The sequence below is a fragment of the Eucalyptus grandis genome, chromosome 3 (assembly GCF_016545825.1).
Source record: "Eucalyptus grandis isolate ANBG69807.140 chromosome 3, ASM1654582v1, whole genome shotgun sequence".
NCBI classification, from domain to species: domain Eukaryota; kingdom Viridiplantae; phylum Streptophyta; class Magnoliopsida; order Myrtales; family Myrtaceae; genus Eucalyptus; species Eucalyptus grandis.
Genome location: NC_052614.1, coordinates 26886558 through 26904757, shown reverse-complemented (window position 1 = coordinate 26904757; position 18200 = coordinate 26886558). Strand labels below are relative to the sequence as shown.

General features: G+C 37.0%; 1 long non-coding RNA gene across 1 annotated transcript; it reads left to right on the top strand.

Moving 5' to 3' along the window:
* The first annotated feature begins 2608 nt into the window (after nucleotides 1-2608).
* On the top strand, nucleotides 2609-5200 carry LOC120292254. The gene is made up of 2 exons (XR_005550047.1): nucleotides 2609-2862; nucleotides 3143-5200. It is a non-coding gene; the product is annotated as an uncharacterized LOC120292254 (long non-coding RNA).
* Nucleotides 5201-18200: the final 13000 nt, after the last annotated feature.

Genomic DNA, 18200 nt, shown 5'->3' with positions numbered 1-18200 from the left:
ACTTGATGCTTGTGGCTCTCATTTTCCAGAGTTATTTTCTCTTATTAACAAAAATTTTAGTGTGGGTGAATAAAAATGAAATTTTGAAGTTCCCTTGCCATTGATCAACAGCTCTCTGCTACCTTTCACCAGCTTTAAGATGATGGTGAATTCAATTTGGTGAAGATGGTTGTTGAGACTGAGATTTTATCCAACTCTGATCACAATCCACCGTCAGTAAGTTGGTCAATGTGGAGACAAATTGCTTTTTATATGGACATAGTATCTTTTTGGTTTTTAATAGCCGTGGAATTTGATTTGGATGGAGAAGATGTGCTAATTGCAGGATTCTTTCAATTATTTCATAGTTATTCTAAGTATATTACTCGCCTTGTGGTTGGATAGCATTTGGTGCACTCCTTGCTGGTAATTTCACTTGAAACAAGTGGTTGGTCATAGATGGATGAGGTTCTTGCCTTCTCGGGGAATTGCTTCAGTCAGATATGAGTTTTTGGTCTAACTCTTTTCTTTGTTATTCAGTTGGTATCGCCTTGATTCGCTTATATGTATATAAGTTTTTCACCTCATGGAGATTCTTCATAAAACCTGTCTTCACACGCCACAACAGATCACTATCCAGTATCCAATCGAGATCCGCATCTTATAAGTTCGAAGGCCAGTGTCTCCTTCCTAGAAATAGTCCCTCTCGTGTGTCCTCATCCTTCAGTTTCATCTTGCATTGTGTTCCCCTCTCAGAGGACAGCTTCTGCGAAGTTCAGATGAGACATTGTTCCCAAAATGCGCTCTTGATCCTCTGCTTTTCTTCTTGTTTCTTAGTTAATCCGAGAGATCAGATCTAGTTCTCTCCCCTTCGCAGATCAGAGTTTGGTCAAGGCAATATTTCATGTGGCCAAGTTCGACATGGAGTGTCTACAATGCAGCATCAATTTCTAATTTTTCTTCCACTTCTGTTATCTTCTAGTCAAGGTGGTTATCGTCTAGTTGAGGTGGAACAATCAAATGTTTTCTTTCCTTTGCAGGTCATAGTTTGGTCGAGGCAATCCTTTAACTCGTCAATTTCACGATGGAGTGTCTGTGATCAGTGATGGCTCTTTCTTGCTGCATAAGAATTAATTCATAGGACAAGCTCTTCTGTCAGAGTTCTTTCTTGTCTGGAAAGGTCCAGACAAGTAGTAGCTCGTTTCTCTTCATTCTTATCTGTGTGCCACAATCACTAATTGGATCTCTGGTTATTCATGAAGATATCATTAAGATGTATGCGTTATGCACTTCTTCCCTATCGTGGAGATCGCTCTTGGCATTACCTACTTTGCTTCGCCTTCCTTTGTACACGACTTCTGTGTTTTTCTTTTGGTACAGATCAAGAGGTCACTTCGTGTTCTTTCTGTGCAAGAGATTGTTCAAGTTGGATTGAGTCAATGGCCATATAAATATCTAAAGAATTGTAGGTTTTCTTTGGTTATTGGGACTGTGAAGGCTGTTTGCTGACAGAATTGGTTTTACTTCAGGGCATACTGGTAGAATTTTATTTTTTGATGATGTATTTCAAATAACTATCTGGATTGGTATTCTTGATCTTTCTTATTTTAAATCTATTTTTTAACAGATGATGATAGTTGTTCTTTGTTATTTTAGAGTCTACTTTCTCTTCGGAATTGGATTGGAAACTTTTGATCTGTATGTCTTGGAGAAGTGGTGATCTATTATGTAGTTTTTGTTTGCTCGAGTTCTGAAAGTCTCTGACCACATATTCAGGATGGGGCTGGACTGGAATTTTGAAGATCTCTAGGCATTTTTGTAGTTTTGATTTAAGTTTGTCTTCAGTTGACTGTCTTCGGGGAGCAGTGAGATAGAAATTGTTGAGTTCTCTCTTTAGAGGTTTAAGTTTTGCCGGGTTTGAGAAGTGGTGATCTATTGTGTTCTTCCGTAGGGCTGAGTTGATGATTGTTTGAAATTGGACAAGCAGCTGCTTTGTGGATTCTAGGCAGTTATTGGTTTGAATGAAGTTTGTTTTCCACTTCTGCTTTTTTCCGTTTATGGTGAGATGATTAGGCCTTCCTCATTTTCCTTGTATTGCAAGCCTCTTTTGTTTAGGTGTGGGCTGTCTTTAATCTGTAAAGGTTCTTTTTACATTTTAATTAACAAGCTCTTATTTATTTGAGCTTCTCTTGCCTTTTGTTGTTTTTGGAAAATGAATAGTCATTCACTATCTTCCATTGTAGGGATTGTTTATGAATCTGGAAAGCTTGGGATCCTCAAAGTTATGGCTTGTTTCTATCCTTGTAATGCATGCTGCATTAACTAAAGTGATTGGTGGTAAATCATGGAGATATTGCAAGTGTAATTTATTTGCGAATGCTACCTTCATACAATTTACTTAGCTTAGGGTTTCATCCTATACGATTTATATGTTTCTTTTGATACAGAATTTTTGTTGGAACTTTTCATTTACCAGGTGATTTCTATGCTTTAAGTGGTTGTTGAGGAGTGGTCATGGACATCCTCAGTGTTTACACTCCTTTGATCATCAATTGATGGATTGATCAATCCTTTTGTTGTTTTAGAGCTGTTTCTGCATTTATAATCCAATGCACTGGCTGTGCTTCTTTTTTACTGAGCGATCTCTTTGATTGAGGAGGTTGTGTCAGGAATGAGTACATATGATGAGGTTGGTCAATTATTACTTAGAATGACTGAGCTTTTCCCAAGTTCGATGATCTATTGACATCTATCTTTGGTTGGGTTGGTTTATGGGTGGTGTCCTTGTCATGCGTTATTGAGGCTTTAGTACACCAGACAAATGGAAGAGAGACGTATTGCTTGTTCCCATATTCAAGGTTGTCTGTGGCACGAGCTTACTAGGTACATGCTTGATCCTGATAAAAAGCTTTTTACTGGGGACTTTGATGGGTTTGAAACCATAATGGGGTGATCTACTGTGTTTTGAAAATGTGGGCTTCCCACCAACGGCTGCAATGGGTAGGTTGCTCTGTTGAGGGGAGTGGGTTGAGGCTTCTCTGCTTCCAGTTGTCTTGGGGTTTAGCATGCTGTTCATCATGGGCATTAGTACTAGATTGTGCACCAGTATCTATTCCTATGCAAAATCTACAGTGCTCTGATTACAATGTTTTTTGTTCTGGAGATCGTTTCTTTTTACAATAGGATGGAGGACATCTGCAATAAGACTCCTGCTGTGGACTTTCAGCTGCATATCTTAGGACTTGATGCTTCTGGTTCTTGTTTTCCAGAGTTCGTGTTTCTTATGAGCAAAAGATTCTGGTGTCAGTGAATAAGAAGGAAATTTTGAAGTTCCCTTGCCATTGATCAACAGATTTTCACAATGTTATGGCTACCAAAATGATGGTGATTTCAATTTGGTCAATTGGTTGTTAAGACCGAGGTTTTTCTATTCAGTTCTGATCTTGACGCACCATCAACAAGTCAAAACAACGTGGAAACAACTTGCTTTTATACGGATAAGGTTTCTAAGTTGTCTTTAATAGCAATGGAATTTGATTAAGACACAGAAGATTTACTTATTACTGGAGTCTTTCAGTTATTTTAGTCACTGTAAGGATAATGCCAGCCTTATTTTGGCTGGACAGTTGGCATTTGGTGCGCTATCTTAATGGTAATTTCACTTGAAGTGACTGGTTGATCGCAGATGGCTGAGATTATTACCTTCTTGGGAAATTGCTTCAGTTGGATATGAGATGGGTCTATTGTCTTTTCTTTGTTAACCGGTTGCTATCGCCTTGATTCCCATGTCATGTATATAAGATTTTTACCTGATGGAGATGTTTCACAAAACTTGCCTTACTCATTTCTCCCAATCTTCTGATGTTGTTGAGGGTGGATGGTCCTTTTAATAGTGTACACCAGACATCAGGAAGGTGATCTTCAAGAATGTCGATACTTCATCCAGCTATACTGAGTAATGTTTCTTCCTTGTCTATACGGTTTCCTACCGGCCATTGTATCATTGGCTCTCTGGGAAATCCTCACCAAGCATGGTTATTGTTAATGCTATTAGATGTGGAAGTATTGACTTGTGCACAGCTTCTGGAACTATTGACAATCTCTACTATGGCTGAGCACTTCAATTTGTTCATTATAGTAACCTGGTTCTTTTATATAGTGAGTGTTTTGTTTTAAGTTCGGTACCTACCTTGATTATGTAGACATATCAAATCTGTTATCCCTAATTCTGTTCAAGAGGCAATTTCTAACTATTTGTTAGCAGTACTTGTTTTCCTTCTCATTGATGCTACCTTGCAAGGCCACAGCATTTGCGCTGTCAGCAATCAAGAGAGGTGGTAAAATTGAGATCTAGCCAAGATGCCAGTCACAATTATAGATCTTCATTCTGATGAAGAGGTTTTGGTGTAATTCCTTCGCCTCCTAAGGACCTGAATTTGTTGCTGGGTTTTTGTTTGCCTGTGGTTTTTTTTTACAGGTTGGTTAAGCACAATACAATGTTGACTGACTGAAGATGTATATAGGCCATATGTTTACCATCTGGAGATTTACTTGGACGTTCATCTCTGGAAACATCTTTGGGACACATAATTATGATGATGGAGCTATCAGTAGAAGTTTGATGTTTGTATCCGACTCCTTTCAGAATCCCTCTCTTTAATTTTGAGTTTGAAAGTAGTTTTGACTCTCTCTCGACTTTTATATCTTTGGATGACAAGTGGGAGAAGAGGGTTATCTTGTGGATTCTGAATCTGTTTATTTGAAGAAGCTGGGATCTTCTATTTGCATGTCCCTCAGCTCCAGGTTGTCGTGCCGATTTCAATTCTGCTTGGAGCTAGGTCCATTGATTTGTGTTCCTTAGCTCCTGCGTTACCGCATCATCTCTTACAATTTTCAAGCATTGTTGATAATGAAATGCCTGGGATTTTGCTCTTACTTGTGTTGTATTGTATATGTGGGTGGTGGAGCCAGACTTAAATGCGAGGGTATTGTCAAGCCAACGTTAGTGCACCGTCCACAAACTTTCAGTAAATCCACGTTGATAAGAGTGGGGGAGTTTTAGAATGATGCATGTCCTTTGTACTATCTTATGTGCTATGATACTTGTTTTGGATCGTTCTTTAATTGTCATGTTTGTATTCATATTTGAAAGGAGCTTCTGCAGCACGAGAACAATTGTAACTGAAGAATTTAGAGAAAAGAATTGTGATAATTCTCTGTATTTCTGTACCAATATTACAAAGCTATTTATAGGACTTCTACAAGTACTACCTAGGAAATAAACAGTTTTATAAAATACAGATATAATCCCACAAATCAAGGGATACTAATAAATCATTTCCTAACTAATTATTTACAGCTATTTCCTAATAATTAGGACCCAAGAAATCAGGATTGAATATTCCTAATAATCAAATCCTAAAAATGAGATAATTCAACACTCCCTCAAGTTGAGGAATAGATGTCTTCCATTCCCAGCTTGGAGATTATTTCGTGAAAGATCCCACCATTAAGTCCTTTGGTTAGCACATCAGCTAGTTGATCTCCGGAAGGTATGTATGACATGCAAAACCCTCAACCCCTCTTCTATATTTTCTTTGATAAAATATGCCCTCCCAGTCAATTTCAAAGCCATAATAGCTCACATATTCCTTGGGCCATTGCTCGAATTTCTGATTCAGCACTTAATCTTGCAACTACATTCTATTTTTTACTCTACAAAAGTTACTAAATTTCCGCCAAGAAATGTGCAATAACCAGATGTTGACCTTCTATCCACCATGGATCCTGCATAGCCAGCATTGGTATAAGCTTGCAGCACCAGTTTTGATTTCTTCTAAATATGACTCCTTTTCCGGGACTTCCCTTTAAATAATGCAACACTCGATTGATGGCTTGTAAGTGTGACTCTCTTGGGTCATGCATAAATGGACTAATCACGCTTATTGAATAGGCAATATCAGGCCTAGTATGAGCCAAATAGATGAGTTTCCCGACCAATTTTTGATACATTTTTCGATCTACAGCCAAGCTTTTTAATAGGCTCAATAGGTGTGGCTACTAGTTTACAACCAAGTTTTCCAATTTCTTCAAGAGATCAGTCACATACTTTTGTTGTGAGACAAAAATTCCTTGTCTAGAGGAAGAAACTTCAATGCCAAGAAAGTACTTGAGTCTTCCTAGCTCTTTTATTTCAAACTCTTTAATCAAACATTGCTTTAGCTGCTATTTCTCCTCATCATCGTCACCTGATAATAATATCATCGACGTACACTAGAAGTGCAGTCACTCTCCCTCTTGCCAAATGCTTAATGAAGAGAGTATGATCACCTTGGCTTTGTTTGTAGCCTAAAACTTTCATAACTCGGAAAATCTCCCAAACCAAGCTCTAGGTGATTGCTTGAGCCCATATAGTGCTTTTCGTAATCTACATGCTTTCTTTAAATTCCAGTGGAATACTCATGTAGATCTCCTCCTTTAGGTCTCCATGTAAGAATGCATTCTTCACATCATACTGTTGAAGTTGCCAATTAAAATGAGCTGCCAAAGAAAGTATAATTTTCACAGTGTTCATCTTTGCCACCGGAGCAAAGGTCTCATAATAATCTATTCCATAAGTCTAAGTATAACCCTTTGCTACCAATCGTGCTTTATACCTCTCAAGAAAACTATCAGCTTTGTATTTCAAGGTAAAAACCCATTTGCAGCCCACAAGATTCTTTCCCTTAGGTTTTTCGACAATCTCCCAAGTTTGATTTTTTTCTAGTGCATCAATTTCTTCTCTCATTGCATTTCTTCATTCTTCTTTAGACCATGCCTCAAATGAAGTATTTGGAATAGAAAAGGTGTTTAGACTCACAATGAAATTTTTATGAGATGGTGATAGGCGATCAAGTGACACATAATGAGATAGAGGATATAAGTGTCGCTTTGTGCACTCTCCGTACATTTTCTAACAGCAATGGGAAGATGCGAGTCATTTTCTTGCATATCAATTGACTATTTATGCAAATGAGAGTTGGAACTTACTGGAAATTCATTTGCAAAACTCGGATGGGAATCTTGAACTTGTGTATGGTCTAGAAACAGCTATCTTTCTCAAGTATACCTAAAGAAATCTCATAGAGTCATAAATACGAGGAAATATGGGAGTGGACTCTTGTTCCGGAATAGGCTCAATTGTAGAGAGTGAGTCTGGGATTGAAGTAACACGGATTGATTCATCATAAATTGATTCATGAGGAGGCCGTTGATTAGAGTTGGAGGCTGATTGGTTAGGAGTTGATTGATCAGGGATTGGAAGATTATTAGGAGGTAAGTCAAGATTAAGGCTGTCAAAGTCTTTATCTTCAACTAATGACTTTTCTTCCCCTGAAGATAAGATTGTGGAAAGTAAGGTTTGTTTTATACAAATGTAACATTGACTGATATATAGGTCTTTTGAGAATGAGGATGATAACATTTATACCCCTTTGTGTAGAGGAGTAACCAAGAAAGACACACTTGATTGCTCTAGGATTGATTGCTCTAGGATTTAGCTTTCCCCTTTGCTGATTATGAACATGTACAAATGAGGTGCAACCGAAGACTCTAGGTATGAGATTATTTGTTGTCCTGAAATGGGGATAAAAGCTAGAAAGAACTGCCATGGGAGTTTTAAAATCTAATACTCTTGATGGCAATCTATTAATCATGTATGTAGATGTAAGGATGGCTTCCCCCCAATAAGACTTAGGGACATTTCTATGAAACAACAATGCTCGAGCGGTGTTGAGCAAATGACCATTTTTCCTTTCAGCCACCTCATTTTGCTGTGGTGTGTTTACACAAGATGACTCATGGATGATCCCTTCCTTTTGGAAATAGGTTGACAAGATCTTATTATAGTAGTCTCTAGCATTATTTGATCTAAAGCTCTTAATTTTAACTCCAAATTAATTTTGAACCATAAAATTAAAATTAGGAACAATACTACTTACATCAGATTTGTGTTTGAGTAAAAATATCCATGTGACCCTAGTGCAATCATCGATTAGAGAAACGAACCAGCAAGCCCTTGAGATATTTGGAATTTTGGAAGGTCCCCAATGTCACTGTGAATCAAATCAAAAGGATGAGAACTTCTTTTGTTGTTTATAGGAAAAGATACACTGGTATGCTTAGCAAATTCACAAGTATCACATTGGATTAAAGAAAGAAACATGATGTTTAAGACACGAAAGATGGATGACCAAAATGAAAATGGTAAAGCCAAATGAGATCCTTATTTGAAGCACTAAGAAATGACAAGGATGAATTGTTCATGACTTTCTTTGAAATCCCCGGTTTCTCAAGATAATATACAACCCATTCTTTTCCTTAGAAAGTTCAATCTTCCTCCCTGAATCCTGTTCCTGAAAAACACAATAGGTAGGGTAAAAAATTGCATAACATTTGAGGTCATTGGTGAGCCTTTGTATGGAGACTAGGTTGGCTGATAGTTTCGGCACATGGAGGACATCTTTTAGAGTGAGAACAAACGTAATATAGATATCACCAACTCTTGCAACAATGGCCATAGAACCATTTGCCACAACTATTTTCCTATTGCTTAGAAATGGGGTGTAGGTAATAAAAAAACACATATTCCAACAATCATGTGATCAATGGCACCTGAGTCTATTATCCAAGCTTCACTTGAAAGTTTTTCTGAGGCATTTAGACTAAAAGAGAATGGAGACTTACCTGAGAGTGCTAAGGAACATGCATCAAAGGGTTTATTAAGAGACCTTAAAAGCCTTTTAATTCTTTTTATTTCCTCACTGTTGAAGGATTCTTTCACCTGTCCTTCACTGTGACTGATTTGCTGGCTGGTCTATTCAATTAGATGAGCCTAGGGCCTTGGTTGTCCTCCTTTGTTTCCCCACTCTTGACTTGAGGTTGCTGGTTTGCCATTCAGCTTCCAACAATGTTCCTTTGTATGCCTTGGCTTGTTACGGAGTACACCACAAACTGTCTTGATATCCCTCTATGTAAGCCTCAAAGCATCCACCTTTCCTCTTTCTTGTGTTGATGCATTGTGAGTTACTAATGCTAAACCTTTCATAGCTTGAGGCTCTAGCATTATTCCCCTTCGACTTTCTTATGCCCAGATTAGAGTAGATCGTCTCTTCCAAAGAAGGGATTTCTTCATTTCCAAGTATTTGAATCATGACTTGGTCAAATTCAGAATTAAGACCTGCCAGGAAATCATATACTCGATCCTTTTCAATGAAGGTTTTAGAATCGCAGCATCATCTGCACACTTCATCTCAAATACTCGATAATGATCAAGTTCTTGCCATAGATTTTGAAGGAATTGGCATATTCAGTCACCGTTTTGCTCCCTTGTTTGGTTGCACTTGTCTTTACCTTGATTTCATATACTTGTACTGCATCTCGAGCCTTTGAATAAGTCCCCTGCGAATAGAATCCCAAATCTCCTTTGCAGTTTTGAGAAACATACATGTATCACTTATGGCTAGATCCATTGAATCCCAAAGCCATGACATGATCATTGAATCTGCCTCATCCCATGTGTTGAATGTGGGATCTTCTAGTGTTGGACCTATTCTGAGAAGATGGCTAAGTCTTCCTTTACCCTTCAAATAGGTCTAGAAGAATTGTGACCATTTGAGATAATTCTTTTCATTCAGCCTATAAGTTGCTCTCACATTTTGTAGATCTTCAATCATATGGTTGGTGTTGGCCTCTTCATTTTGACCCGAAGTATCTCCAATCAGTTTTGTCTCAGACATGGATAATTCTAAGCACAAAGAAAGTACTTGGAAAGGAAGAGCAAAAAAACAGATGCAATAAAGGCTACAAATGAATGAGGTTTTAGGGCAAAAATTGGGACGAGTTTAGAAGCGAAGAGAGAAAAATATAGCTAAAAGGATCACAATAATGACAGTTGCGATCAGATTGTTAAGGACAAAGACAAACCCAGCAATGAAGGTTGTGATTGGAAGATTATTGCCTCAATGAAGGATGCACTGCAACACTATCCTTGAAAAATGAGCCTAAGGCTCTGATACCATGAAGAATTTAGAGAAAAGAATTGTGATAATTCTCTGTATTTCTGTACTAGGATCACAAAGTTATTTATAGGACTTCTACAAGTACTAACTAGGAAAAAACAGATCTGTAAAATACAGCTATAATCCCACAAATCAAGGGATACTAATAAATCATTTCCTAACTAATTATATACAGCTATTTTCTAATAATTAGGACCCAAGAAATCATGATTGAATATTCCTAATAATCAGATCCTAAAAATCAGGATAATTCAACAATAAAACATGTGTTTTGTGAATAGTTTGGTCTTGCCATAAAAAATTTGGAAACCAGTGCAGATTATGCAACTATTGTGTCAACCTCCGATTGGTAAAAAATTGGGGCGAGGAAGGCTATTCCAGCAATGCAGTGGCCGTCGAACAATACTTTATCCCATATGTAGTAGGGAACTTGCTGCTCTTCTGAATACTTTTGTTTTCTGCTGTCGTAGTTGAATTAACAGGAACATCTACGAGATAAAGAGTCGTCGGGCCCTCATTGTGGTGTGGCCGGGGAGAGTTGGACCAGGCCCACTCGTTGCTGCTCAAGTAAAGATAAATGTCTTTGAGATTGTTGGAATATGTGTTGCCAAGGGAGCAATTGAATCTAGATGGCTGGCCATGTTGTAATTCTTGGTTCATAAAGATAATGCGCTCCTTTTCATCCGTGGATGTAGGTCAACTGGGCCGAACCACTTAAATTTTCGGGTGCATTTTTTACGGTTTTATTTACTTTTTATCCATGTCAAGAAGGAAGGACACGATCACACCAACTCAGGACAGATGTTCAAAGATGATCCATGCCGAGCGTGCCTTCCCAATTCTTCACGCGATACCGCATGCGTCTCAAGCAACGGTTGGAATTGGCGGCCCACTGACTTTCCTGAATTAAAACGTCAAAGATCACAGCCGTCCAATCACGACCTTTGCTTCGGATTTATTTATTATCGACGGTCAATCCGAAGTCGGTGTATCCTCTCCTACAAATAACCGTCCTCTACCCCTCTTCCTCGTCTTCATTACGCGTTTCTGGTTCTGCTCGCGTAATGAAGACGCGAAAAAAGTGTCTAAATAGAAAGATGAGTAAAAAAAAAGCATGCTCTTATTATATTGTTGAGTTGACGAATCAATTATACCAAATATTTTCTCAAATGTTAAAATTGCTCATTTTCACCAAAGATCCACGTTCTTTTGCACCCAAATCAAAATTCATCAACCATGAAAAGCTAAGCAGAATGAAAAGGACTTACTATTAATTTCTTTCGAAATTCAATATTCATGTGATTGCAAGAATTTCATGTTGTATGTCACGGTATCTACAAAATATCTAATTTTAAATTCAATTTTTTTCCATTGTATGTGAAATCATTCAAGACAGGTGGAGTCGTCATAGCCTAAGTACCATTGGCCACCCTCACCAACCTCATGATAGAATTAGAGCCAAATGAAACTCAATGAAAATCATCTCGTCATTGAAGAATTGAAGTTTTTGGAATCTGCAATTTCCTGCTTTGCTTCCCAATGTTAGGAGGAAATAGTTAAGTTTAAGGGTTGCTAGAAGGCTTTGGAATTGATCGATTTTTTATTTTACTCTTACAATTTGATGCAAAGTCTAAATTCTCACCATTCATCTTGTCTTCTCCCTCCCGAATGATTCGGACTGAGAGGCGAGGTGATGGGTTTTACTTGGAGAAGAACTATATGAAGAATAGTGTAATAATTTTATTACAATTAACAATTTATTAAATCTTTATTCCCTTGCAACCATAAGAGCTACTATACCTCAGATTCATTTAGCACATACTAGCAACTGATCGGACAGGACAAGAACGTTGCATGCATCGGGATCCGATGAGAACAAAAGTTTCGTAGGTTTTGCAAGGATTTAGCATAAAAATACTTTCTTGATTTCTTACCAAAAATTAAACATGTTAATCCAATTTAAAAATTTACAAAATATTTATGTGCCTAAAATTAGCATAAAAGTACTTTGCAAGAGTTAGCATAAAACTAACTATTACTCTTGCTACAAGCCTAAAAGTTTCTTAAGTCTCATATATATGACCATCTTTCACGAACCACAGCCAAATCCACTGAAATTGTCTCGTAACTGCACCTGAGAGACAAAAATGGCTTAATTTTTTTATGTCCAACAAAAGCATATTTTTACTCAAGGGGCTAAAATAATTAAAAAAAAATTAAAGTTTAAACTATCCTATGTAGCTGCTAACGTGGCTAACGATGTGAATATTTTAATAGTCGGGCGATTTTTGTCCAAGCCCAGATATAAGTTGGTTGTTTTTTTGGGGTTTATGCAAAGGGTTGGAGATTTGGCTCACAAACAATGTAAGGGTTGAGGGTTATTACGTCATCAAATGATTGACCAACAAGTAGAGATCTAAAAATGGGTAATGTATATTACAGTATCCACGAGAGAATCTAATTCTAGATTCAGTTTTTCCATTGTATGTGAACTCATGCAAGATAGACAGAGTTATCGCAACCTAAATACCATTGATCGCCCTCTCCAAAGTCATGGTAGCATTAGAGCCAAATGGAACTCAATGAAAATCATCTCGTCACTGAAGAATTGAAGCTTTTAGAATATGCAATTCCCCTACTTTGCTTCCCAATGTTAGGAGGAGATAGTTAAGTTTAAGGGTTGCTAGAAAGTCTTAGAATTGATCGATTTTGATTCCTATATTTTGATTCGATACGAAGTCTAAATTCTCGCCATTCATCTTGTTCTCCCCCCCAAATGATTGGGACTAAGAGGAGAGGTGATGGGATTTACTTGGAGAAGAACTATATAAAGAATAGTGTAATAATTTATTACAATTAACAATTTATTAAATCCATATTCCCTCACAACCGTAAGTGCTACTATACCTCGGATTAATTTAGCACTTACTGACAACTGATCGAACATACAAGAACAACCCTTGCATGCATCGGGATCCAATGAGAACAAAAGTTTTGTGAGCTTTGCAAGGATCGAGCATAAAAATACTTTCTTGATTTCTCACCAAAAATTAAACATGTTATTCCAATTTCAAAAATTTACAAAATAATTGCGTGCCTAAAATTAGCATAAAAGTACTTTTCAAGATTAAGCATAAAACTAACAATTACCCTTGCTACAAGCCCAAAAGTTTCTTAAGTCTCGTATTTATGACCATCTTTCATGAACCACATCCAAATGGAAATGTGTCGTAATTATACACGAGAGACAAAATGGCTTAATTTTTAATGTCCAACAAAAGCACATTTTTTTTACTCGGGAGGCAAAAATAATAAACTTTTTTTTAACGTTTAAATATCCAATAGCTGCCAACATGGCTAACGGTGTTAATATTTTAGTAGTCGGAATTTTTGTCCAGGCCCAAATATAAGTAGGTTACATCTTTTGGGTTTATGCAAAGGGTTGGAGATTTGGCCAACAGAAAAGTAGCATGCAAGAATACCGCTAGATATAAAGATTGATAAACTTATTTTACAAAATTCCTTCGCTCAAATATAAGGGGTTGAGGTTATTTAAGTCATTACGTGATTGTTATCTCAATAAGTTGCCCACAAGTAGAGATGAAAAATGGGTAACCGACTCATTGGTTATTACCAAATAAAAAAAATTTACAGCCAATTAATGGGTTTGAATAGACCAAATTTCAATGCATTCGATTAAGCAAATAGAAAAAGCTGTGCCCCATTAACAACACCGGCAGGTGTTCCCCTCCCCTTTTTTTGAAATATAGGAGCTTCATTCAAGTAAGAACATCAAACGGACTATAAAATGGATTTCGGTACATAAAAGGTCGAAAAGATACTGAGGAAGTGAAACAACCCAATTTTAAGGAAGGAAATTGCATCTATGGGCTTTGTGACATGGTTCGAGATAAATTTAGCGTCTCTTCTACAGTGTTGGATTTGGAGCTTGGAGAATAATGGAGCAATTCAACACACTCAACCAACTAGATGCGTGTCTTCCATGAGGTCAAACTTGGATTTAAAACTGCATCTACCAATGTCAAAAGGTCTGACTTGATTGTTAAATTATCTTTCTCCATTCCCTATTTAAGTTAGCTAATAGGCGATGAGCCCAAAGTAAGAGTATGCATGTACAATGGACCTCAAAAATGATGGGGATCTCCTTTGAATTAGGTAATAGTCAATCACCCAAAAGTAGAGGGGGAGGACCTTAATGGTCCTCGACTTCAAAAGAGAACTCTTATGAATGTGTTCTGTGTGTGATGTATATTGAGAGTTTGTACAAACCCCTACTTATAGGTGTTAACCTTGATTTTGAAAGGCAAGAAGCCAGAATATTCTCCATCAATCCACATCTCAGCCGGTTCTTTTTATTTTTGTTTTGTATTTCTTCCCACGAGTACTTTCTCATGTGAATGGCTAGCTAACTTCGGGTCCTACGTATGCTTTTCAGTGGTGGCGTTGCACTACAAAAAGTGATTTTGCATGCATCAGTCCATGATAGCATCATAGGGAACTCATTTGATGACTTAAAACGCAAAATGTGAATAAACAAGTGATATTTTTGTTTAGGGTTTGGGATCGACTCATTATTTTAAATACAGTAATTGACTAAATTGGTCGTCAAGATTTAGGTGTCAATGACGTTGAGAAGCCTCCACATCTTAAAGGCTTCTTATTTTCGATGAGTGATTGCTTGTAAATAGCAACCTGGCTGACTCAAAGCGGGCATTTACAGGCTCTCCAACTGGCGATGAACCTGACACCAACCCTGTCTAGTAGAACAGCCATAGAGAAGATGGACAAACAAGAAAGAGGGGTCCTCGAGTCATGCCTGAGAACAATGGAGATCGACATGGTGGTTCAATAATGCCAATGGTGTTCATCATTAATGCGGCGCTAGTTGTGGCCAGCGGCCGCTGTGGTCAAAGGTGTGACAGCGGCGGTGGTTGATGCCGATGGGTTTAGGGCGGAAGTTAGGCTGGGCTCATGGCAAAATCCGGCTGAAGGGATAGTAGATTGGTACAGTGTGTGGAATAGCATATCTCCACTCGGTCAATTACAAGGGACCATTGGGCTTAGATCAAATTATAGTCTATGCATGGGAGAGTGTGCTAAAATATTTAAGATTTTCTTTGTTTAGGATTAAGTAGAAGTAAAAGAAAAGTGAAAGTGAAAGTTTTTTTTTTTTTTTATTTTCCTCCAAAATTAAAAATTGTACCCAAATTTTAAAATAAAAATGTCCAACTTACGTATTAACACTTTCTTATTGTGAAAGTTTTAGGTGCTTTTATTATAAAAATCTAATATGCTTTTGTCAAAAAAAATTACATTGAGTGAAAAACAAAATTAAAAGTCTATGCAAACAACCCCAACAATTTCATGATTTAATAGTTCAAACTTTTTGAGTGGCCGCATAGTAGTCTCGTAGAATCTTACACTAACCTCATAGATCAATCCCTTGTTACCATGTAAATAGTAGCTAATTCTCCATTTATTTCACGTAAAATAATTAATTTAGAAAATATTTTTCTCAAATCAATCCCTTATATAAACACAATAATTATGCAATTTAGAATATTTTCATCATTGACTACAATCTATATTTATACATATTTGTGGATGATAAAAATAATTTTTGTTCATTTATTTATGTAAGCAATACGACGATCAATTTTTGAGAAAATATTTTCACACAAATTCATTTTTTTGTGAAAAGAATAAAGCCTAAAACATTCACCACATTGTTCCAAACACTAATCTCTAGAGATAAGGCATTGCGTCTCATCGCGACGGCTATTGTTCGTCTACCCCTCTCAAGTCTAGCACTGAACATGACTTTGGCTGCATCTGATCATGGAATGTCTAGACTAATTACTTGCGAATATGACTTAATAAAAATTTTCTAGACTTTCTATATCCCACTCGACGTGTGGAACATGACCGTATAAACCACTAGCAATTGCCGCGCTCCTTAGCCTAAGCCAAATTGATTTGAAAGAGGACAAAGATTGCTTCGTCGCAATCCTTGTTTCAACAGCTGCCCATACTTTCCGAAACCTCTCTTAAATTCTGGAGCATTTCTTTCTTAAAACATCATTATTAAAACTCGTCTAATTTCCCGGTCCGTTATTCATAAGGTTCAACCATCAAATTGGACCAAACGATGAAATTGGACCGAGTTTAATGCTCCAGCGCCATGCCGCCAAACACATTCTTAATGCATCGGCCCCACGCAACACATATATATGCCTGCCCTAGCAACCCTATCCTAGTGGGAATTAAGGACCCATCTAATCTAAATAGGAATTTGATTAATTGTTACCCACCCTCTATTCATGCTTCCATATATAGCAGTAATCCTATTCGAGCTCATGCATCTTTCTACTTGAAATATCAGCGATGGAGGAGTCCCGTGAGTGCAAAGTTCCAGCAGCAATTCTTGCCATTGGCACAGTCAACTCTTCAAACTGTTTGAATTAGGACAACTATCCTGACTTCTTGTTTTGCGTCACCAACACCCAGCATTTGACCGATATGAAGGAGAAGTTCGTCCGCATTTGTAAGCCCACATGCTTGTTTCAGATCATCCAAAAAACAACTTTCTTGTGCTTTTAAGTCCAAGAGTGTGTTGTTTTACTGTGCATTTCAATTACATAAAAAGAAATTAATATTTAGAGAAGATAAGCGTTGAATTCTCGAGATTAGTTTCCATGGCCACTCTATTATTAGTTATGATCATAGTAATTACATTTCAATTGCATGACTAGGTACCTTTCAAAATGGGCTATAGTGATTAAGGGTGATTGGTTCTTAGATAGGTAGGTTCCAGACCTGAAATTTAGAACTTAGCCTTCTATAACTAACTCCCAGTTTTGGAATTTAAAACCTGCCATATCTTCCCTATAACCGGATGTAAAGCCTACCATGTTTTACCGGTCCAATTCCAAGATCTACTTGAGAATCTTTTTTTCTTTTTCTTTTTTTCGGTTTCATTTTTTACAGTAAAATTATATGAGCAACAAATATGAAATATTCCTAGGAATCATGTTTAATGATTCACTGCAGCTAACATAATGCAAACACACTGGTACATTTTCAACAACACATCTGTAGTAGCTATGAAATATACCAAAAATCATGTTTAATTACCTTACAGCTTAGTTAACATCACGCAAACACACCATTATGTTTTCAAATAGAACAATAAGAGGAAATATTTCAAGATTGCAACTCAAAAAACATTTCGTTGAGCAAGTTTTGTGTATTTAACCAAAAATGAGAAGGTTACGGTGCACAGCTCATAACCATGCACGGTTTGTGTATATCAACCCAACTCATAAGGTCATTTGTATTTGTAAAATAAATATAGAATAATCCAAACTAATAAGGAAAATTACCAAAAAAGTCATAAATTGAGAGTGAGAGAGAGAGAGAGAGAGAGAGAGAGAGAGAGAGAGAGAGAGAGAGAGAGGGCAATATAAAATATTAAAAGTTGTATGCAGGTGCTCGCTGACATCCATGTCAACACTAGTCGATCAAACGTGGTTGGTTGAATTGAATTTGCACAATTATAAAGGATTTAAAACTGATTTGGTAAAAAAAATAGTGTATGACTAAATTGGAAAAATTACAATTAATTTAGGACTTTTTCGGTAATTTCCCCAAACTAAAGGAGAGGCCTCATTGCTTGGTGTACATAGAGAGACTAAATATAACCTCAGTTTCCTAAACAATGAGACTCTTTAAACTACCTATTTTAGGATGCTGGTTTCTGTATGCATTTCACTTTTTTCTCCAAAATATGTGAGATTATCTAATTTATTCTATGGACTTATTCCCGTTTGCCATTCATCAAAATTAGCGATGGCAAAATGATACTAGAACCAATAGTTTAAATCCTATTTAATTGGGAATCATAAATGGATTGTCCTTAGTTTTAAAATAAGCTCAAGTGAGTCATAAATAAATTACCTAACAACTAAATGGATCTATCAACCCAAAAAGAAAAAAAACAACTAAATAGATCTTAAACGAGCCATAACTGGGTTACCTAGTAAACTTAAGTGAATCATAAACATCGTCTTTCAAAGAATTCATAACTTTTTTATGTTTCTTTATCTTCTATGAAATTCGGCAAGGTCAGCCCCAACTGACCCT